General features: G+C 39.3%; 14 non-coding genes across 14 annotated transcripts; all 14 read right to left on the bottom strand.

Annotated features, from left to right (window-relative positions):
* Positions 1-287: 287 nt before the first annotated feature.
* Positions 288-380, bottom strand: TRNAI-UAU (transfer RNA isoleucine (anticodon UAU)). The gene is given in 2 exon segments: positions 288-323; positions 343-380. It is a non-coding gene; the product is annotated as a tRNA-Ile (tRNA).
* A 7481-nt stretch (positions 381-7861) lies between these two features.
* TRNAI-AAU (transfer RNA isoleucine (anticodon AAU)) lies at positions 7862-7954 on the bottom strand. The gene is given in 2 exon segments: positions 7862-7897; positions 7917-7954. It is a non-coding gene; the product is annotated as a tRNA-Ile (tRNA).
* An 811-nt stretch (positions 7955-8765) lies between these two features.
* On the bottom strand, positions 8766-8858 carry TRNAI-AAU (transfer RNA isoleucine (anticodon AAU)). Its single transcript is given in 2 exon segments — positions 8766-8801; positions 8821-8858. It is a non-coding gene; the product is annotated as a tRNA-Ile (tRNA).
* Positions 8859-9671: 813 nt separating this feature from the next.
* Positions 9672-9764, bottom strand: TRNAI-UAU (transfer RNA isoleucine (anticodon UAU)). The gene is given in 2 exon segments: positions 9672-9707; positions 9727-9764. It is a non-coding gene; the product is annotated as a tRNA-Ile (tRNA).
* Positions 9765-10576: 812 nt separating this feature from the next.
* On the bottom strand, positions 10577-10669 carry TRNAI-UAU (transfer RNA isoleucine (anticodon UAU)). Its single transcript is given in 2 exon segments — positions 10577-10612; positions 10632-10669. It is a non-coding gene; the product is annotated as a tRNA-Ile (tRNA).
* An 809-nt stretch (positions 10670-11478) lies between these two features.
* On the bottom strand, positions 11479-11571 carry TRNAI-UAU (transfer RNA isoleucine (anticodon UAU)). Its single transcript is given in 2 exon segments — positions 11479-11514; positions 11534-11571. It is a non-coding gene; the product is annotated as a tRNA-Ile (tRNA).
* A 1731-nt stretch (positions 11572-13302) lies between these two features.
* On the bottom strand, positions 13303-13395 carry TRNAI-AAU (transfer RNA isoleucine (anticodon AAU)). The gene is given in 2 exon segments: positions 13303-13338; positions 13358-13395. It is a non-coding gene; the product is annotated as a tRNA-Ile (tRNA).
* An 821-nt stretch (positions 13396-14216) lies between these two features.
* On the bottom strand, positions 14217-14309 carry TRNAI-UAU (transfer RNA isoleucine (anticodon UAU)). The gene is given in 2 exon segments: positions 14217-14252; positions 14272-14309. It is a non-coding gene; the product is annotated as a tRNA-Ile (tRNA).
* An 812-nt stretch (positions 14310-15121) lies between these two features.
* TRNAI-UAU (transfer RNA isoleucine (anticodon UAU)) lies at positions 15122-15214 on the bottom strand. Its single transcript is given in 2 exon segments — positions 15122-15157; positions 15177-15214. It is a non-coding gene; the product is annotated as a tRNA-Ile (tRNA).
* Positions 15215-16023: 809 nt separating this feature from the next.
* Positions 16024-16116, bottom strand: TRNAI-UAU (transfer RNA isoleucine (anticodon UAU)). Its single transcript is given in 2 exon segments — positions 16024-16059; positions 16079-16116. It is a non-coding gene; the product is annotated as a tRNA-Ile (tRNA).
* Positions 16117-16940: 824 nt separating this feature from the next.
* On the bottom strand, positions 16941-17033 carry TRNAI-UAU (transfer RNA isoleucine (anticodon UAU)). The gene is given in 2 exon segments: positions 16941-16976; positions 16996-17033. It is a non-coding gene; the product is annotated as a tRNA-Ile (tRNA).
* An 808-nt stretch (positions 17034-17841) lies between these two features.
* TRNAI-UAU (transfer RNA isoleucine (anticodon UAU)) lies at positions 17842-17934 on the bottom strand. Its single transcript is given in 2 exon segments — positions 17842-17877; positions 17897-17934. It is a non-coding gene; the product is annotated as a tRNA-Ile (tRNA).
* An 824-nt stretch (positions 17935-18758) lies between these two features.
* TRNAI-UAU (transfer RNA isoleucine (anticodon UAU)) lies at positions 18759-18851 on the bottom strand. Its single transcript is given in 2 exon segments — positions 18759-18794; positions 18814-18851. It is a non-coding gene; the product is annotated as a tRNA-Ile (tRNA).
* Positions 18852-20561: 1710 nt separating this feature from the next.
* On the bottom strand, positions 20562-20654 carry TRNAI-UAU (transfer RNA isoleucine (anticodon UAU)). Its single transcript is given in 2 exon segments — positions 20562-20597; positions 20617-20654. It is a non-coding gene; the product is annotated as a tRNA-Ile (tRNA).
* Positions 20655-22801: the final 2147 nt, after the last annotated feature.

Here is a 22801-nt window from a genome sequence, read left to right as displayed (position 1 = left end):
CTGTAAGTATGGATTATCATGCTATATTGCAGAAAATCAATTTGATGCAACTGCTTTACCAACAGTATGTTAATCTTTTCCATTGCTGTTTTGTTGGCTGACTGAAGGAAGATATGCAGTGCATTTGAACCAAAGCAGATGTGTGCTGACAACTTAAATGCACAATCATGTTTGTGTTTTTTCATTCTTTCTTCCATCCTTTGTAATATCATATTAAATATTAAGGTAGCAGTTTATAATCAATGACTAATGACATAAGAAAAGGAAAAAAAAACAGTATACAAAGATGCTCCAGGTGAGGCTTGAACTCACAACCTCGGCATTACTCAACAGATACTGTCGTATAAGTACCGTGCGCTGATCAATTGCGCCACTGGAGCACTTTGCAGCATTAATTGGTTATGCTAGCTGTGGATTTTATTCAATACAATCAGTACAGTCATAAGAATTGAAAAAGAAAATCATTTTTGGTGATGAATGATGAGCAACAAAGGAACATGCATGCCAGATGGCACTTGAATAAGCTGTCCACGGTGATAGAAAAGGTTTAAAAAACAACAACAACAATGTTATCATAATTAATGTCATATTTTAGCTTCTGTGGTCATTTTTTACAAGCTAAACACTGCAAGACTGTTTTACAGTTGAAGCAAGGATAAAATATCAACTCTAGTGATGAGACACTTGCTGTAATGACTTCCAACTCAGACGGGACTTAAACCCACAACCACTTGCTTAGGAGAACAGTGCCTTACCCATTATGCCAGTGGTGCTTACTGATGTTCTTATTTAAGACTGTTAGGGTTTTAATAGTCAATTATTTATTTTTGAGGAAAAAGTGAAGCTGTTTACTGTGTTCTTTGCATTACCAAGTCCAGCAAGAAATGTGCTGGTACTATCCAGAGCTGTCAGTATGGATTATCATGCTATATTGCAGAAAATCAATTTGATGCAACTGCTTTACCAACAGTATGTTAATCTTTTCCATTGCTGTTTTGTTGGCTGACTGAAGGAAGATATGCAGTGCATTTGAACCAAAGCAGATGTGTGCTGACAACTTAAATGCACAACCATGTTTGTGTTTTTTCTTTCTTTCTTCCATCCTTTGTAATATCATATTAAATATTAGGGTAGCAGTTTATAATCAATGACTAATGACATAAGAAAAGGAAAAAAAAACAGTATACAAAGAAGCTCCAGGTGAGGCTTGAACTCACAACCTCGGCATTGCTCAACAAATACTGTCTTATAAGTACCGCGTGCTGACCAATTGCGCCACTGGAGCACTTTGCAGCATTAAGTTGTTATGCTAGATGTGGATTTTATTAGAGATGAGCGGGTTCGGTTTCTCTGAATCCGAACCCGCCAGAACTTCATGTTTTTTTTCACGGGTCCGAGCGACTCGGATCTTCCCGCCTTGCTCGGTTAACCCGAGCGCGCCCGAACGTCATCATGACGCTGTCGGATTCTCGCGAGGCTCGGATTCTATCGCGAGACTCGGATTCTATATAAGGAGCCGCGCGTCGCCGCCATTTTCACACGTGCATTGAGATTGATAGGGAGAGGACGTGGCTGGCGTCCTCTCCGTTTAGAATTAGAATAGATTAGAGAGACACTTGATTTACTAATTTTGGGGAGCATTAGGAGTACTCAGTAGTGTACAGTGCAGAGTTTTGCTGATAGTGACCAGTGACCACCACTTTTATTTATAATCCGTTCTCTGCCTGAAAAAAGCGATACACAGCACACAGTGACTCAGTCACATACCATATCTGTGTGCACTGCTCAGGCTCAGGCCAGTGTGCTGCATCATCTATTATCTATATATAATATTATATATATCTGTCTGACTGCTCAGCTCACACAGCTTATAATTGTGGGGGAGACTGGGGAGCACTACTGCAGTGCCAGTTATAGGTTATAGCAGGAGCCAGGAGTACATAATATATTATATAGTGAGTGACCACCAGACACACAGTGCAGTTTATTTAATATATCCGTTCTCTGCCTGAAAAAAGCGATACACACAGTGACTCAGTCAGTCACATACCATATCTGTGTGCACTGCTCAGGCTCAGGCCAGTGTGCTGCATCATCTATATATATTATATATCTGTCTGACTGCTCAGCTCACACAGCTTATAATTGTGGGGGAGACTGGGGAGCACTACTGCAGTGCCAGTTATAGGTTATAGCAGGAGCCAGGAGTACATAATATTATATTAAAATTAAACAGTGCACACTTTTGCTGCAGGAGTGCCACTGCCAGTGTGACTAGTGACCAGTGACCTGACCACCAGTATATAATATTAGTAGTATACTATCTCTTTATCAACCAGTCTATATTAGCAGCAGACACAGTACAGTGCGGTAGTTCACGGCTGTGGCTACCTCTGTGTCGGCACTCGGCAGCCCGTCCATAATTGTATATACCAGTGACCTAACCGTGGTTTTTTTTTCTTTCTTTATACATACATACTAGTTACGAGTATACTATCTCTTTATCAACCAGTCTATATATTAGCAGCAGACACAGTACAGTGCGGTAGTTCACGGCTGTGGCTACCTCTGTGTCGGCACTCGGCAGCCCGTCCATAATTGTATATACCACCTAACCGTGGTTTTTTTTTCTTTCTTTATACATACATACTAGTTACGAGTATACTATCTCTTTATCAACCAGTCTATATATTAGCAGCAGACACAGTACAGTGCGGTAGTTCACGGCTGTGGCTACCTCTGTGTCGGCACTCGGCAGCCCGTCCATAATTGTATACTAGTATCCAATCCATCCATCTCCATTGTTTACCTGAGGTGCCTTTTAGTTGTGCCTATTAAAATATGGAGAACAAAAATGTTGAGGTTCCAAAATTAGGGAAAGATCAAGATCCACTTCCACCTCGTGCTGAAGCTGCTGCCACTAGTCATGGCCGAGACGATGAAATGCCAGCAACGTCGTCTGCCAAGGCCGATGCCCAATGGCATAGTACAGAGCATGTCAAAACCAAAACACCAAATATCAGTAAAAAAAGGACTCCAAAACCTAAAATAAAATTGTCGGAGGAGAAGCGTAAACTTGCCAATATGCCATTTACCACACGGAGTGGCAAGGAACGGCTGAGGCCCTGGCCTATGTTCATGGCTAGTGGTTCAGCTTCACATGAGGATGGAAGCACTCAGCCTCTCCCTAGAAAACTGAAAAGACTCAAGCTGGCAAAAGCACCGCAAAGAACTGTGCGTTCTTTGAAATCCCAAATCCACAAGGAGAGTCCAATTGTGTCGGTTGCGATGCCTGACCTTCCCAACACTGGACGTGAAGAGCATGCGCCTTCCACCATTTGCACGCCCCCTGCAAGTGCTGGAAGGAGCACCCGCAGTCCAGTTCCTGATAGTCAGATTGAAGATGTCAGTGTTGAAGTACACCAGGATGAGGAGGATATGGGTGTTGCTGGCGCTGGGGAGGAAATTGACCAGGAGGATTCTGATGGTGAGGTGGTTTGTTTAAGTCAGGCACCCGGGGAGACACCTGTTGTCCGTGGGAGGAATATGGCCGTTGACATGCCAGGTGAAAATACCAAAAAAATCAGCTCTTCGGTGTGGAGGTATTTCACCAGAAATGCGGACAACAGGTGTCAAGCCGTGTGTTCCCTTTGTCAAGCTGTAATAAGTAGGGGTAAGGACGTTAACCACCTCGGAACATCCTCCCTTATACGTCACCTGCAGCGCATTCATAATAAGTCAGTGACAAGTTCAAAAACTTTGGGTGACAGTGGAAGCAGTCCACTGACCAGTAAATCCCTTCCTCTTGTAACCAAGCTCACGCAAACCACCCCACCAACTCCCTCAGTGTCAATTTCCTCCTTCCCTAGGAATGCCAATAGTCCTGCAGGCCATGTCACTGGCAATTCTGACGAGTCCTCTCCTGCCTGGGATTCCTCCGATGCATCCTTGCGTGTAACGCCTACTGCTGCTGGCGCTGCTGTTGTTGCCGCTGGGAGTCGATGGTCATCCCAGAGGGGAAGTCGTAAGCCCACTTGTACTACTTCCAGTAAGCAATTGACTGTTCAACAGTCCTTTGCGAGGAAGATGAAATATCACAGCAGTCATCCTACTGCAAAGCGGATAACTGAGGCCTTGGCATCCTGGGTGGTGAGAAACGTGGTTCCGGTATCCATCATTACTGCAGAGCCAACTAGAGACTTGTTGGAGGTACTGTGTCCCCGGTACCAAATACCATCTAGGTTCCATTTCTCTAGGCAGGCGATACCGAAAATGTACACAGACCTCAGAAAAAGACTCACCAGTGTCCTAAAAAATGCAGCTGTACCCAATGTCCACTTAACCACGGACATGTGGACAAGTGGAGCAGGGCAGGGTCAGGACTATATGACTGTGACAGCCCACTGGGTAGATGTATGGACTCCCGCCGCAAGAACAGCAGCGGCGGCACCAGTAGCAGCATCTCGCAAACGCCAACTCTTTCCTAGGCAGGCTACGCTTTGTATCACCGCTTTCCAGAATACGCACACAGCTGAAAACCTCTTACGGCAACTGAGGAAGATCATCGCGGAATGGCTTACCCCAATTGGACTCTCCTGTGGATTTGTGGCATCGGACAACGCCAGCAATATTGTGTGTGCATTAAATCTTGGCCAATTCCAGCACGTCCCATGTTTTGCACATACCTTGAATTTGGTGGTGCAGAATTTTTTAAAAAACGACAGGGGCGTGCAAGAGATGCTGTCGGTGGCCAGAAGAATTGCGGGACACTTTCGGCGTACAGGCACCACGTACAGAAAACTGGAGCACCACCAAAAACTACTGAACCTGCCCTGCCATCATCTGAAGCAAGAAGTGGTAACGAGGTGGAATTCAACCCTCTATATGCTTCAGAGGTTGGAGGAGCAGCAAAAGGCCATTCAAGCCTATACAATTGAGCACGATATAGTAGGTGGAATGCACCTGTCTCAAGTGCAGTGGAGAATGATTTCAACGTTGTGCAAGGTTCTGATGCCCTTTGAACTTGCCACACGTGAAGTCAGTTCAGACACTGCCAGCCTGAGTCAGGTCATTCCCCTCATCAGGCTTTTGCAGAAGAAGCTGGAGGCATTGAAGGAGGAGCTAACACGGAGCGATTCCGCTAGGCATGTGGGACTTGTGGATGCAGCCCTTAATTCGCTTAACAAGGATTCACGGGTGGTCAATCTGTTGAAATCAGAGCACTACATTTTGGCCACCGTGCTCGATCCTAGATTTAAAGCCTACCTTGGATCTCTCTTTCCGGCAGACACAGGTCTGCTGGGGTTGAAAGACCTGCTGGTGACAAAATTGTCAAGTCAAGCGGAACGCGACCTGTCAACATCTCCTCCTTCACATTCTCCCGCAACTGGGGGTGCGAGGAAAAGGCTCAGAATTCCGAGCCCACCCGCTGGCGGTGATGCAGGGCAGTCTGGAGCGACTGCTGATGCTGACATCTGGTCCGGACTGAAGGACCGGACAACGATTACGGACATGTCGTCTACTGTCACTGCATATGATTCTCTCAACATTGATAGAATGGTGGAGGATTATATGAGTGACCGCATCCAAGTAGGCACGTCACACAGTCCGTACTTATACTGGCAGGAAAAAGAGGCAATTTGGAGGCCCTTGCACAAACTGGCTTTATTCTACCTAAGTTGCCCTCCCACAAGTGTGTACTCCGAAAGAGTGTTTAGTGCCGCCGCTCACCTTGTCAGCAATCGGCGTACGAGGTTACATCCAGAAAATGTGGAGAAGATGATGTTCATTAAAATGAATTATAATCAATTCCTCCGCGGAGACATTGACCAGCAGCAATTGCCTCCACAAAGTACACAGGGAGCTGAGATGGTGGATTCCAGTGGGGACGAATTGATAATCTGTGAGGAGGGGGATGTACACGGTGATATATCGGAGGGTGAAGATGAGGTGGACATCTTGCCTCTGTAGAGCCAGTTTGTGCAAGGAGAGATTAATTGCTTCTTTTTTGGGGGGGGTCCAAACCAACCAGTCATATCAGTCACAGTCGTGTGGCAGACCCTGTCACTGAAATGATGGGTTGGTTAAAGTGTGCATGTCCTGTTTTGTTTATACAACATAAGGGTGGGTGGGAGGGCCCAAGGACAATTCCATCTTGCACCTCTTTTTTCTTTTCTTTTTCTTTGCATCATGTGCTGATTGGGGAGGGTTTTTTGGAAGGGACATCCTGCGTGACACTGCAGTGCCACTCCTAGATGGGCCCGGTGTTTGTGTCGGCCACTAGGGTCGCTAATCTTACTCACACAGTCAGCTACCTCATTGCGCCTCTTTTTTTCTTTGCGTCATGTGCTGTTTGGGGAGGGTTTTTTGGAAGGGACATCCTGCGTGACACTGCAGTGCCACTCCTAGATGGGCCCGGTGTTTGTGTCGGCCACTAGGGTCGCTAATCTTACTCACACAGTCAGCTACCTCATTGCGCCTCTTTTTTTCTTTGCGTCATGTGCTGTTTGGGGAGGGTTTTTTGGAAGGGACATCCTGCGTGACACTGCAGTGCCACTCCTAGATGGGCCCGGTGTTTGTGTCGGCCACTAGGGTCGCTAATCTTACTCACACAGTCAGCTACCTCATTGCGCCTCTTTTTTTCTTTGCGTCATGTGCTGTTTGGGGAGGGTTTTTTGGAAGGGCCATCCTGCGTGACACTGCAGTGCCACTCCTAGATGGGCCCGGTGTTTGTGTCGGCCACTAGGGTCGCTTATCTTACTCACACAGCGACCTCGGTGCAAATTTTAGGACTAAAAATAATATTGTGAGGTGTGAGGTATTCAGAATAGACTGAAAATGAGTGTAAATTATGGTTTTTGAGGTTAATAAAACTTTGGGATCAAAATGACCCCCAAATTCTATGATTTAAGCTGTTTTTTAGTGTTTTTGGAAAAAAACACCCGAATCCAAAACACACCCGAATCCGACAAAAAAAATTCGGTGAGGTTTTGCCAAAACGCGTTCGAACCCAAAACACGGCCGCGGAACCGAACCCAAAACCAAAACACAAAACCCGAAAAATTTCAGGCGCTCATCTCTAGATTTTATTCAATACAATCAGTACAGTCATAAGAATTGAAAAAGAAAATCATTTTTGGTGATGAATGATGAGCAACAAAGGAACATGCATGCCAGATGGTACTTGAATAAGCTGTCCACGGTGATAGAAAAGGTTTAAAAAACAACAACAACAGCAATGTTATCATAATTAATGTAATATTTTAGCTTCTGTGGTCATTTTTTACAAGCTAAACACTGCAAGACTGTTTTACAGTTGAAGCAAGGATAAAATATCAACTCTAGTGATGAGACACTGCTGTAATGACTTCCAACTCAGATGGGACTTAAACCCACAACCACTGGCTTAGGAGAACAGTGCCTTATCCATTATGCCAGTGGTGCTTACTGATGTCCTTATTTAAGACTGATAGGTTTTTAATAGTCAATTATTTATTTTTGAAAAAAAGTGAAGCTGTTTACTGTGTTCTTTGCATTACCAAGTCCAGCAAGAAATTTGCTGGTACTATCCAGAGCTGTCAGTATGGATTATCATGCTATATTGCAGAAAATCAATTTGATGCAACTGCTTTACCAACAGTATGTTAATCTTTTCCATTGCTGTTTTGTTGGCTGACTGAAGGAAGATATGCAGTGCATTTGAACCAAAGCAGATGTGTGCTGACAACTTAAATGCACAATCATGTTTGTGTTTTTTCTTTCTTTCTTCCATCCTTTGTAATATCATATTAAATATTAAGGTAGCAGTTTATAATCAATGACTAATGACATAAGAAAAGAAAAAAAAAACAGTATACAAATATGCTCCAGGTAAGGCTTGAACTCACAACCTCGGCATTGCTCAACTGATACTGTCTTATTAGTACCATGCGCTGACCAATTGCGCCACTGGAGCACTTTGCAGCATTCATTGGTTATGCTAGATGTGGATTTTATTCAATACAATCAGTACAGTCATAAGAATTGAAAAAGAAAATCATTTTTGGTGATGAATGATGAGCAACAAAGGAACATGCATGCCAGATGGCACTTGAATAAGCTGTCTACGGTGATAGAAAAGGTTTAAAAAACAACAACAACAATGTTATCATAATTAATGTCATATTTTAGCTTCTGTGGTCATTTTTTACAAGCTAAACACTGCAAGACTGTTTTACAGTTGAAGCAAGGATAAAATATCAACTCTAGTGATGAGACACTTGCTGTAATTACTTCCACCCCATATGGGACTTGGACCCCCTGGCTTAGGAGGGCGGTGACTTATCCATTATGCCAGTGGTGCTTACTGATGTTCTTATTTAAGACTGTTAGGTTTTTAATAGTCAATTATTTATTTTTTAAGGAAAAGGTGAAGCTGTTTACTGTGTTCTTTGCATTACCAAGTCCAGCAAGAAATGTGCTGGTACTATCCAGAGCTGTCAGTATGGATTATCATGCTATATTGCAGAAAATCAATTTGATGCAACTGCTTTACCAACAGTATGTTAATCTTTTCCATTGCTGTTTTGTTGGCTGACTGAAGGAAGATATGCAGTGCATTTGAACCAAAGCAGATGTGTGCTGACAACTTAAATGCACAATCATGTTTGTGTTTTTTCTTTCTTTCTTTCTTCCATCCTTTGTAATATCATATTAAATATTAAGGTAGCAGTTTATAATCAATGACTAATGACATAAGTAAAGGAAAAAAAAACAGTATACAAAGATGCTCCAGGTGAGGCTTGAATTCACAACCTCGGCATTGCTCAACAAATACTGTCTTATTAGTACCGCGCGCTGACCAATTGCACCACTGGAGCACTTTGCAGCATTAATTGGTTATGCTAGATGTGGATTTTATTCAATACAATCAGTACAGTCATAAGAATTGAAAAAGAAAATCATTTTTGGTGATGAATGATGAGCAACAAAGGAACATGCATGCCAGATGGCACTTGAATAAGCTGTCCACTGTGATAGAAAAGGTTTAAAAAACAACAACAATGTTATCATAATTAATGTCATATTTTAGCTTCTGTGGTCATTTTTTACAAGCTAAACACTGCAAGACTGTTTTACAGTTGAAGCAAGGATAAAATATCAACTCTAGTGATGAGACACTTGCTGTAATGACTTCCAACTCAGACGGGACTTAAACCCACAACCACTTGCTTAGGAGAACAGTGCCTTACCCATTATGCCAGTGGTGCTTACTGATGTTCTTATTTAAGACTGTTAGGTTTTTAATAGTCAATTATTTATTTTTGAGGAAAAAGTGAAGCTGTTTACTGTGTTCTTTGCATTACCAAGTCCAGCAAGAAATGTGCTGGTACTATCCAGAGCTGTCAGTATGGATTATCATGCTATATTGCAGAAAATCAATTTGATGCAACTGCTTTACCAACAGTATGTTAATCTTTTCCATTGCTGTTTTGTTGTCTGACTGAAGGAAGATATGCAGTGCATTTGAACCAAAGCAGATGTGTGCTGACAACTTAAATGCACAATCATGTTTGTGTTTTTTCTTTCTTTCTTTCTTCCATCCTTTGTAATATCATATTAAATATTAAGGTAGCAGTTTATAATCAATGACTAATGACATAAGAAAAGGAAAAAAAAATGTTATACAAAGCTGCTCCAGGTGAGGCTTGAACTCACAAACTCGGCATTGCTCAACAGATACTGTCTTATAAGTACCGCGCGCTGACCAATTGCGCCACTGGAGCACTTTTCAGCATTACTTGGTTATGCTAGATGTGGATTTTATTCAATACAATCAGTACAGTCATAAGAATTGAAAAAGAAAATCATTTTTGGTGATGAATGATGAGCAACAAAGGAACTTGCATGCCAGATGGCACTTGAATAAGCTGTCCACGTGATAGAAAAGGTTTAAAAAACAAGAACAACAACAATGTTATCATAATTAATGTCATATTTTAGCTTCTGTGGTCATTTTTTACAAGCTAAACACTGCAAGACTGTTTTACAGTTGAAGCAAGGATAAAATATCAACTCTAGTGATGAGACACTTGCTGTAATGACTTCCACCCCATATGGGACTTGGACCCCCTGGCTTAGGAGGGCAGTGACTTATCCATTATGCCAGTGGTGCTTACTGATGTTCTTATTTAAGACTGTTAGGTTTTTAATAGTCAATTATTTATTTTTGAGGAAAAAGTGAAGCTGTTTACTGTGTTCTTTGCATTACCAAGTCCAGCAAGAAATGTGCTGGTACTATCCAGAGCTGTCAGTATGGATTATCATGCTATATTGCAGAAAATCAATTTGATGCAACTGCTTTACCAACAGTATGTTAATCTTTTCCATTGCTGTTTTGTTGTCTGACTGAAGGAAGATATGCAGTGCATTTGAACCAAAGCAGATGTGTGCTGACAACTTAAATGCACAATCATGTTTGTGTTTTTTCTTTCTTTCTTTCTTCCATCCTTTGTAATATCATATTAAATATTAAGGTAGCAGTTTATAATCAATGACTAATGACACAAGAAAAGGAAAAAAAAACGTTATACAAAGCTGCTCCAGGTGAGGCTTGAACTCACAAACTCGGCATTGCTCAACAGATACTGTCTTATAAGTACCGCGCGCTGACCAATTGCGCCACTGGAGCACTTTGCAGCATTACTTGGTTATGCTAGATGTGGATTTTATTCAATACAATCAGTACAGTCATAAGAATTGAAAAAGAAAATCATTTTTGGTGATGAATGATGAGCAACAAAGGAACTTGCATGCCAGATGGCACTTGAATAAGCTGTCCACGGTGATAGAAAAGGTTTAAAAAACAAGAACAACAACAATGTTATCATAATTAATGTCATATTTTAGCTTCTGTGGTCATTTTTTACAAGCTAAACACTGCAAGACTGTTTTACAGTTGAAGCAAGGATAAAATATCAACTCTAGTGATGAGACACTTGCTGTAATGACTTCCACCCCATATGGGACTTGGACCCCCTGGCTTAGGAGGGCAGTGACTTATCCATTATGCCAGTGGTGCACTCTGATGTTCTTATTTAAGACTGTTAGGTTTTTAATAGTCAATTATTTATTTTTGAGGAAAAAGTGAAGCTGTTTACTGTGTTCTTTGCATTACCAAGTCCAGCAAGAAATGTGCTGGTACTATCCAGAGCTGTCAGTATGGATTATCATGCTATATTGCAGAAAATCAATTTGATGCAACTGCTTTACCAACAGTATGTTAATCTTTTCCATTGCTGTTTTGTTGGCTGACTGAAGAAAGATATGCAGTGCATTTGAACCAAAGCAGATGTGTGCTGACAACTTAAATGCACAATCATGTTTGTGTTTTTTCTTTTTTTCTTCCATCCCTTGTAATATCATATTAAATATTAAGGTAGCAGTTTATAATCAATGACTAATGACACAAGAAAAGGAAAAAAAAACAGTATACAAAGATGCTCCAGGTGAGGCTTGAACTCACAACCTCGGCATTGCTGAACAGATACTGTCTTATAAGTACCGCGCACTGACCAATTGCGCCACTGGAGCACTTTGCAGCATTAATTGGTTATGCTAGATGTGGATTTTATTCAATACAATCAGTACAGTCATAAGAATTGAAAAAGAAAATCATTTTTGGTGATCAATGATGAGCAACAAAGGAACATGCATGCCAGATGGCACTTGAATAAGCTGTCCACTGCGATAGAAAAGTTTTAAAAAACAACAACAACAACAACAATGTTATCATAATTAATGTCATATTTTAGCTTCTGTGGTCATTTTTTACAAGCTAAACACTGCACGACTGTTTTACAGTTGAAGCAAGGATAAAATATCAACTCTAGTGATGAGACACTTGCTGTAATGACTTCCAACTCAGACGGGACTTAAACCCACAACCACTGGCTTAGGAGAACAGTGCCTTACCCATTATGCCAGTGGTGCTTACTGATGTTCTTATTTAAGACTGTTAGGTTTTTAATAGTCAATTATTTATTTTTGAGGAAAAAGTGAAGCTGTTTACTGTGTTCTTTGCATTACCAAGTCCAGCAAGAAATGTGCTGGTACTATCCAGAGCTGTCAGTATGGATTATCATGCTATATTGCAGAAAATCAATTTGATGCAACTGCTTTACCAACAGTATGTTAATCTTTTCCATTGCTGTTTTGTTGGCTGACTGAAGGAAGATATGCAGTGCATTTGAACCAAAGCAGATGTGTGCTGACAACTTAAATGCACAATCATGTTTGTGTTTTCTCTTTCTTTCTTCCATCCTTTGTAATATCATATTAAATATTAAGGTAGCAGTTTATAATCAATGACTAATGACATAAGAAAAGGAAAAAAAAAAACAGTATACAAAGATGCTCCAGGTGAGGCTTGAACTCACAACCTCGGCATTGCTCAACAGATACTGTCTTATAAGTACCGCGCGCTGACCAATTGTGTCACTGGAGCACTTTGCAGCATTAATTGGTTATGCTAGATGTGGATTTTATTCAATACAATCAGTACAGTCATAAGAATTGAAAAAGAAAATCTTTTTTGGTGATGAACGATGAGCAACAAAGGAACATGCATGCCAGATGGCACTTGAATAAGCTGTCCACGGTGATAGAAAAGGTTTAAAAAACAACAACAACAACAATGTTATCATAATTAATGTCATATTTTAGATTCTGTGGTCATTTTTTACAAGCTAAACACTGCAAGACTGTTTTACAGTTGAAGCAATTATAAAATATCAACTCTAGTGATGAGACACTTGCTGTAATGACTTCCAACTCAGACGGGACTTAAACCCACAACCACTGGCTTAGGAGAACAGTGCCTTATCCATTATGCCAGTGGTGCTTACTGATGTCCTTATTTAAGACTGATAGGTTTTTAATAGTCAATTATTTATTTTTGAAAAAAAGTGAAGCTGTTTACTGTGTTCTTTGCATTACAAAGTCCAGCAAGAAATGTGCTGGTACTATCCAGAGCTGTCAGTATGGATTATCATGCTATATTGCAGAAAATCAATTTGATGCAACTGCTTTACCAACAGTATGTTAATCTTTTCCATTGCTGTTTTGTTGGCTGACTGAAGGAAGATATGCAGTGCATTTGAACCAAAGCAGATGTGTGCTGACAACTTAAATGCACAATCATGTTTGTGTTTTTTCTTTCTTTCTTTCTTCCATCCTTTGTAATATCATATTAAATATTAAGGTAGCAGTTTATAATCAATGACTAATGACATAAGTAAAGGAAAAAAAAACAGTATACAAAGATGCTCCAGGTGAGGCTTGAACTCACAACCTCGGCATTGCTCAACAAATACTGTCTTATTAGTACCGCGCGCTGACCAATTGCACCACTGGAGCACTTTGCAGCATTAGTTGGTTATGCTAGATGTGGATTTTATTCAATACAATCAGTACAGTCATAAGAATTGAAAAAGAAAATCATTTTTGGTGATGAATGATGAGCAACAAAGGAACATGCATGCCAGATGGCACTTGAATAAGCTGTCCACTGTGATAGAAAAGGTTTAAAAAACAACAACAATGTTATCATAATTAATGTCATATTTTAGCTTCTGTGGTCATTTTTTACAAGCTAAACACTGCAAGACTGTTTTACAGTTGAAGCAAGGATAAAATATCAACTCTAGTGATGAGACACTTGCTGTAATGACTTCCAACTCAGACGGGACTTAAACCCACAACCACTTGCTTAGGAGAACAGTGCCTTACCCATTATGCCAGTGGTGCTTACTGATGTTCTTATTTAAGACTGTTAGGTTTTTAATAGTCAATTATTTATTTTTGAGGAAAAAGTGAAGCTGTTTACTGTGTTCTTTGCATTACCAAGTCCAGCAAGAAATGTGCTGGTACTATCCAGAGCTGTCAGTATGGATTATCATGCTATATTGCAGAAAATCAATTTGATGCTACTGCTTTACCAACAGTATGTTAATCTTTTCCATTGCTGTTTTGTTGTCTGACTGAAGGAAGATATGCAGTGCATTTGAACCAAAGCAGATGTGTGCTGACAACTTAAATGCACAATCATGTTTGTGTTTTTTCTTTCTTTCTTTCTTTCTTTCTTCCATCCTTTGTAATATCATATTAAATATTAAGGTAGCAGTTTATAATCAATTACTAATGACATAAGAAAAGGAAAAAAAAACGTTATACAAAGCTGCTCCAGGTGAGGCTTGAACTCACAAACTCGGCATTGCTCAACAGATACTGTCTTATAAGTACCGCGCGCTGACCAATTGCGCCACTGGAGCACTTTGCAGCATTACTTGGTTATGCTAGATGTGGATTTTATTCAATACAATCAGTACAGTCATAAGAATTGAAAAAGAAAATCATTTTTGGTGATGAATGATGAGCAACAAAGGAACTTGCATGCCAGATGGCACTTGAATAAGCTGTCCACGTGATAGAAAAGGTTTAAAAAACAAGAACAACAACAATGTTATCATAATTAATGTCATATTTTAGCTTCTGTGGTCATTTTTTACAAGCTAAACACTGCAAGACTGTTTTACAGTTGAAGCAAGGATAAAATATCAACTCTAGTGATGAGACACTTGCTGTAATGACTTCCACCCCATATGGGACTTGGACCCCCTGGCTTAGGAGGGCAGTGACTTATCCATTATGCCAGTGGTGCTTACTGATGTTCTTATTTAAGACTGTTAGGTTTTTAATAGTCAATTATTTATTTTTGAGGAAAAAGTGAAGCTGTTTACTGTGTTCTTTGCATTACCAAGTCCAGCAAGAAATGTGCTGGTACTATCCAGAGCTGTCAGTATGGATTATCATGCTATATTGCAGAAAATCAATTTGATGCAACTGCTTTACCAACAGTATGTTAATCTTTTCCATTGCTGTTTTGTTGTCTGACTGAAGGAAGATATGCAGTGCATTTGAACCAAAGCAGATGTGTGCTGACAACTTAAATGCACAATCATGTTTGTGTTTTTTCTTTCTTTCTTTCTTCCATCCTTTGTAATATCATATTAAATATTAAGGTAGCAGTTTATAATCAATGACTAATGACATAAGAAAAGGAAAAAAAAACGTTATACAAAGTTGCTCCAGGTGAGGCTTGAACTCACAAACTCGGCATTGCTCAACAGATACTGTCTTATAAGTACCGCGCGCTGACCAATTGCGCCACTGGAGCACTTTGCAGCATTACTTGGTTATGCTAGATGTGGATTTTATTCAATACAATCAGTACAGTCATAAGAATTGAAAAAGAAAATCATTTTTGGTGATGAATGATGAGCAACAAAGGAACTTGCATGCCAGATGGCACTTGAATAAGCTGTCCACGGTGATAGAAAAGGTTTAAAAAACAAGAACAACAACAATGTTATCATAATTAATGTCATATTTTAGCTTCTGTGGTCATTTTTTACAAGCTAAACACTGCAAGACTGTTTTACAGTTGAAGCAAGGATAAAATATCAACTCTAGTGATGAGACACTTGCTGTAATGACTTCCACCCCATATGGGACTTGGACCCCCTGGCTTAGGAGGGCAGTGACTTATCCATTATGCCAGTGGTGCTTACTGATGTTCTTATTTAAGACTGTTAGGTTTTTAATAGTCAATTATTTATTTTTGAGGAAAAAGTGAAGCTGTTTACTGTGTTCTTTGCATTACCAAGTCCAGCAAGAAATGTGCTGGTACTATCCAGAGCTGTCAGTATGGATTATCATGCTATATTGCAGAAAATCAATTTGATGCAACTGCTTTACCAACAGTATGTTAATCTTTTCCATTGCTGTTTTGTTGGCTGACTGAAGAAAGATATGCAGTGCATTTGAACCAAAGCAGATGTGTGCTGACAACTTAAATGCACAATCATGTTTGTGTTTTTTCTTTCTTTCTTCCATCCCTTGTAATATCATATTAAATATTAAGGTAGCAGTTTATAATCAATGACTAATGACACAAGAAAAGGAAAAAAAAACAGTATACAAAGATGCTCCAGGTGAGGCTTGAACTCACAACCTCGGCATTGCTGAACAGATACTGTCTTATAAGTACCGCGCACTGACCAATTGCGCCACTGGAGCACTTTGCAGCATTAATTGGTTATGCTAGATGTGGATTTTATTCAATACAATCAGTACAGTCATAAGAATTGAAAAAGAAAATCATTTTTGGTGATGAATGATGAGCAACAAAGGAACTTGCATGCCAGATGGCACTTGAATAAGCTGTCCACGTGATAGAAAAGGTTTAAAAAACAAGAACAACAACAATGTTATCATAATTAATGTCATATTTTAGCTTCTGTGGTCATTTTTTACAAGCTAAACACTGCAAGACTGTTTTACAGTTGAAGCAAGGATAAAATATCAACTCTAGTGATGAGACACTTGCTGTAATGACTTCCACCCCATATGGGGCTTGGACCCCCTGGCTTAGGAGGGCAGTGACTTATCCATTATGCCAGTGGTGCTTACTGATGTTCTTATTTAAGACTGTTAGGTTTTTAATAGTCAATTATTTATTTTTGAGGAAAAAGTGAAGCTGTTTACTGTGTTCTTTGCATTACCAAGTCCAGCAAGAAATGTGCTGGTACTATCCAGAGCTGTCAGTATGGATTATCATGCTATATTGCAGAAAATCAATTTGATGCAACTGCTTTACCAACAGTATGTTAATCTTTTCCATTGCTGTTTTGTTGTCTGACTGAAGGAAGATATGCAGTGCATTTGAACCAAAGCAGATGTGTGCTGACAACTTAAATGCACAATCATGTTTGTGTTTTTTCTTTCTTTCTTTCTTTCTTTCTTTCTTCCATCCTTTGTAATATCATATTAAATATTAAGGTAGCAGTTTATAATCAATGACTAATGACATAAGAAAAGGAAAAAAAAACGTTATACAAAGCTGCTCCAGGTGAGGCTTGAACTCACAAACTCGGCATTGCTCAACAGATACTGTCTTATAAGTACCGCGCGCTGACCAATTGCGCCACTGGAGCACTTTGCAGCATTACTTGGTTATGCTAGATGTGGATTTTATTCAATACAATCAGTACAGTCATAAGAATTGAAAAAGAAAATCATTTTTGGTGATGAATGATGAGCAACAAAGGAACTTGCATGCCAGATGGCACTTGAATAAGCTGTCCACGTGATAGAAAAGGTTTAAAAAACAAGAACAACAACAATGTTATCATAATTAATGTCATATTTTAGCTTCTGTGGTCATTTTTTACAAGCTAAACACTGCAAGACTGTTTTACAGTTGAAGCAAGGATAAAATATCAACTCTAGTGATGAGACACTTGCTGTAATGACTTCCACCCCATATGGGACTTGGACCCCCTGGCTTAGGAGGGCAGTGACTTATCCATTATGCCAGTGGTGCTTACTGATGTTCTTATTTAAGACTGTTAGGTTTTTAATAGTCAATTATTTATTTTTGAGGAAAAAGTGAAGCTGTTTACTGTGTTCTTTGCATTACCAAGTCCAGCAAGAAATGTGCTGGTACTATCCAGAGCTGTCAGTATGGATTATCATGCTATATTGCAGAAAATCAATTTGATGCAACTGCTTTACCAACAGTATGTTAATCTTTTCCATTGCTGTTTTGTTGTCTGACTGAAGGAAGATATGCAGTGCATTTGAACCAAAGCAGATGTGTGCTGACAACTTAAATGCACAATCATGTTTGTGTTTTTTCTTTCTTTCTTCCATCCCTTGTAATATCATATTAAATATTAAGGTAGCAGTTTATAATCAATGACTAATGACACAAGAAAAGGAAAAAAAAACAGTATACAAAGATGCTCCAGGTGAGGCTTGAACTCACAACCTCGGCATTGCTGAACAGATACTGTCTTATAAGTACCGCGCACTGACCAATTGCGCCACTGGAGCACTTTGCAGCATTAATTGGTTATGCTCGATGTGGATTTTATTCAATACAATCAGTACAGTCATAAGAATTGAAAAAGAAAATCATTTTTGGTGATGAATGATGAGCAACAAAGGAACTTGCATGCCAGATGGCACTTGAATAAGCTGTCCACGTGATAGAAAAGGTTTAAAAAACAAGAACAACAACAATGTTATCATAATTAATGTCATATTTTAGCTTCTGTGGTCATTTTTTACAAGCTAAACACTGCAAGACTGTTTTACAGTTGAAGCAAGGATAAAATATCAACTCTAGTGATGAGACACTTGCTGTAATGACTTCCACCCCATATGGGACTTGGACCCCCTGGCTTAGGAGGGCAGTGACTTATCCATTATGCCAGTGGTGCTTACTGATGTTCTTATTTAAGACTGTTAGGTTTTTAATAGTCAATTATTTATTTTTGAGGAAAAAGTGAAGCTGTTTACTGTGTTCTTTGCATTACCAAGTCCAGCAAGAAATGTGCTGGTACTATCCAGAGCTGTCAGTATGGATTATCATGCTATATTGCAGAAAATCAATTTGATGCAACTGCTTTACCAACAGTATGTTAATCTTTTCCATTGCTGTTTTGTTGTCTGACTGAAGGAAGATATGCAGTGCATTTGAACCAAAGCAGATGTGTGCTGACAACTTAAATGCACAATCATGTTTGTGTTTTTTCTTTCTTTCTTTCTTTCTTTCTTTCTTCCATCCTTTGTAATATCATATTAAATATTAAGGTAGCAGTTTATAATCAATGACTAATGACATAAGAAAAGGAAAAAAAAACGTTATACAAAGCTGCTCCAGGTGAGGCTTGAACTCACAAACTCGGCATTGCTCAACAGATACTGTCTTATAAGTACCGCGCGCTGACCAATTGCGCCACTGGAGCACTTTGCAGCATTACTTGGTTATGCTAGATGTGGATTTTATTCAATACAATCAGTACAGTCATAAGAATTGAAAAAGAAAATCATTTTTGGTGATGAATGATGAGCAACAAAGGAACTTGCATGCCAGATGGCACTTGAATAAGCTGTCCACGTGATAGAAAAGGTTTAAAAAACAAGAACAACAACAATGTTATCATAATTAATGTCATATTTTAGCTTCTGTGGTCATTTTTTACAAGCTAAACACTGCAAGACTGTTTTACAGTTGAAGCAAGGATAAAATATCAACTCTAGTGATGAGACACTTGCTGTAATGACTTCCACCCCATATGGGACTTGGACCCCGTGGCTTAGGAGGGCAGTGACTTATCCATTATGCCAGTGGTGCTTACTGATGTTCTTATTTAAGACTGTTAGGTTTTTAATAGTCAATTATTTATTTTTGAGGAAAAAGTGAAGCTGTTTACTGTGTTCTTTGCATTACCAAGTCCAGCAAGAAATGTGCTGGTACTATCCAGAGCTGTCAGTATGGATTATCATGCTATATTGCAGAAAATCAATTTGATGCAACTGCTTTACCAACAGTATGTTAATCTTTTCCATTGCTGTTTTGTTGTCTGACTGAAGGAAGATATGCAGTGCATTTGAACCAAAGCAGATGTGTGCTGACAACTTAAATGCACAATCATGTTTGTGTTTTTTCTTTCTTTCTTCCATCCCTTGTAATATCATATTAAATATTAAGGTAGCAGTTTATAATCAATGACTAATGACACAAGAAAAGGAAAAAAAAACAGTATACAAAGATGCTCCAGGTGAGGCTTGAACTCACAACCTCGGCATTGCTGAACAGATACTGTCTTATAAGTACCGCGCACCGACCAATTGCGCCACTGGAGCACTTTGCAGCATTAATTGGTTATGCTAGATGTGGATTTTATTCAATACAATCAGTACAGTCATAAGAATTGAAAAAGAAAATCATTTTTGGTGATGAATGATGAGCAACAAAGGAACTTGCATGCCAGATGGCACTTGAATAAGCTGTCCACGGTGATAGAAAAGGTTTAAAAAACAAGAACAACAACAATGTTATCATAATTAATGTCATATTTTAGCTTCTGTGGTCATTTTTTACAAGCTAAACACTGCAAGACTGTTTTACAGTTGAAGCAAGGATAAAATATCAACTCTAGTGATGAGACACTTGCTGTAATGACTTCCACCCCATATGGGACTTGGACCCCCTGGCTTAGGAGGGCAGTGACTTATCCATTATGCCAGTGGTGCTTACTGATGTTCTTATTTAAGACTGTTAGGTTTTTAATAGTCAATTATTTATTTTTGAGGAAAAAGTGAAGCTGTTTACTGTGTTCTTTGCATTACCAAGTCCAGCAAGAAATGTGCTGGTACTATCCAGAGCTGTCAGTATGGATTATCATGCTATATTGCAGAAAATCAATTTGATGCAACTGCTTTACCAACAGTATGTTAATCTTTTCCATTGCTGTTTTGTTGGCTGACTGAAGAAAGATATGCAGTGCATTTGAACCAAAGCAGATGTGTGCTGACAACTTAAATGCACAATCATGTTTGTGTTTTTTCTTTCTTTCTTCCATCCCTTGTAATATCATATTAAATATTAAGGTAGCAGTTTATAATCAATGACTAATGACACAAGAAAAGGAAAAAAAAACAGTATACAAAGATGCTCCAGGTGAGGCTTGAACTCACAACCTCGGCATTGCTGAACAGATACTGTCTTATAAGTACCACGCACTGACCAATTGCGCCACTGGAGCACTTTGCAGCTTTAATTGGTTATGCTAGATGTGGATTTTATTCAATACAATCAGTACAGTCATAAGAATTGAAAAAGAAAATCATTTTTGGTGATGAATGATGAGCAACAAAGGAACATGCATGCCAGATGGCACTTGAATAAGCTGTCCACGGTGATAGAAAATGTTTAAAAAACAACAACAACAACAATGTTATCATAATTAATGTCATATTTTAGCTTCTGTGGTCATTGAGCCAAGATACATCTTGTATCTAGCACCTCTAAACTTAATAAGTTAATTTGATACTTCTCAAGAAATTCTCTCGGGAGCGTTTACCCGTAATCATGTCTACATTTAGCCTAACTAAAGATCTAGAAAATAGACGAGATAAACTCAAGAATGATATTGATTCCATCTTTAATTCAAATCCCAACCAACAGGACATGAATGATCCCAATTGGACTGAGGATTTATATAGCCTTAAGACAGCTCTCATGAAGCAGAGCAAAACCAGTTGGAACAGAAGTACCTTTGACAATTACTTACGTAATAAACTGATCCCGAGAGGTTTGAGACCCAAACTATTTCCTGCTTATGAGTTAGCAAATGATACACTCAAAAGAGAATGGGAAGGAGTACTAACCCAATGTTCTAATGATCTAATAAAAATCCTCATGAAACATGATGAGATAATACTTGCGCAATTGAACCAGGAAATCACCTTATTAGGAGAGAAATTAAAAAACTTTGAGTCATTGGAGCAGTTTCAGTTAAGATATGAGAAATATAGGAAGGATGTAGAGGAATTTGAGAAGGAAATAATTGAGAAAAAACGTAGAAAATTCCAAAGGGACAAAATGGACTATGCATCGAATAGGGTGTTCAAATGGAATATATCCACCCAGCGTAACAAAACCAGTTGGTCCACTAACTACTCTACCTCTGAGATGGACTCCTCAGAAAGTGAGGGCCCAAGCAATGGAACCAGTAATAGGATGTTTAGGCGGAATTTTTTAGAGAAGGGCCCAAGACAATCCAGGGCCAATTCAAACACAGATGGCGAAAGATCAGGAGGGGCAAGAGGAGGAAGAAGAAAGAGGGATACCTTGGACTGGCGAGAAGAGCCAAGGGAGAGGAGACAATACAGGAAGTAACATCCCAATTAGAAACAACTCTGGGGGAAAGAACGGATGAATTGAAAATTATCAATCTAACCGAGAGAATATTGACCCCCAATCAAATATCTGTCCTAAGTAAAGGACTATCTTTCTCCCCAGCACGAAAACCAGATCGGTTTGAATGCGAAAAAGACCTTCAATTATTCACCAGAAAAATCCTCCTCAAAAAATTCTTCTCCAATCAGGAGAATAGAAAAGCCCACTTCCCTACCACAAATTTTGATGACGATGATCTCTTGGCCCTACAGATGTTGGAAGAACTTACTACTGAATCTGTCTCTACTCAAACAATCAGTGATGAAGCAGAGGATAGATCTAGGATAACGAGAAAATCCAAATTCTTCCCAGATACCAAAATTTGCCCTCAAGTTGAAGTCTTTCAAAGACTTGTATGTAAAGATCTTGATCAATTACATCTAGGTAATAAGAACTACAGTGACAACTTAAATACAGGAGAGAGAACTGCACTGAATGAGATCACAAAATGGCAAGACACTATAGTCAAGCCATCAGATAAGGGGGGCAACATTGTGCTATGGCCTAGAACAATGTATCTGGAGGAACTTGAGAAACAGCTGAGTGATAAAAACTGCTATAAAAGACTCTATTTTAATCCTACAAACACCTTTCTTCAACAATATAATAACATTGTTCAAACAGCATATAACAACAATGTTATAACTAAAAAGGATTGGGATTTTCTAAAAATGAATAAACCAAAAACACCAACGTTATACCTTCTGCCCAAGGTGCACAAAAATGAGAAAAAGCCACCAGGTAGACCCATCCTATCTGGGATGGGTAGTTTAACAGAAAATGCGAGTATTTATATAGATCACCATCTACGTAAACATGTTATCTCCCTCCCTTCCTATGTACGTGACACAATGGATGTCCTGAACAAGATAAACAATCTCAGTGTTAATCCGGGGGTATGGCTCGTAACATGCGATGTAGAGAGTCTCTACACGAGCATCAATCATGTCC

The sequence above is a fragment of the Pseudophryne corroboree genome, chromosome 4 (genome assembly GCF_028390025.1).
Source record: "Pseudophryne corroboree isolate aPseCor3 chromosome 4, aPseCor3.hap2, whole genome shotgun sequence".
Taxonomy (NCBI): Eukaryota; Metazoa; Chordata; class Amphibia; order Anura; family Myobatrachidae; genus Pseudophryne; species Pseudophryne corroboree.
Note: the sequence above shows the minus strand (reverse complement) of the source record. Positions and strands in the feature narration are given on the sequence as shown.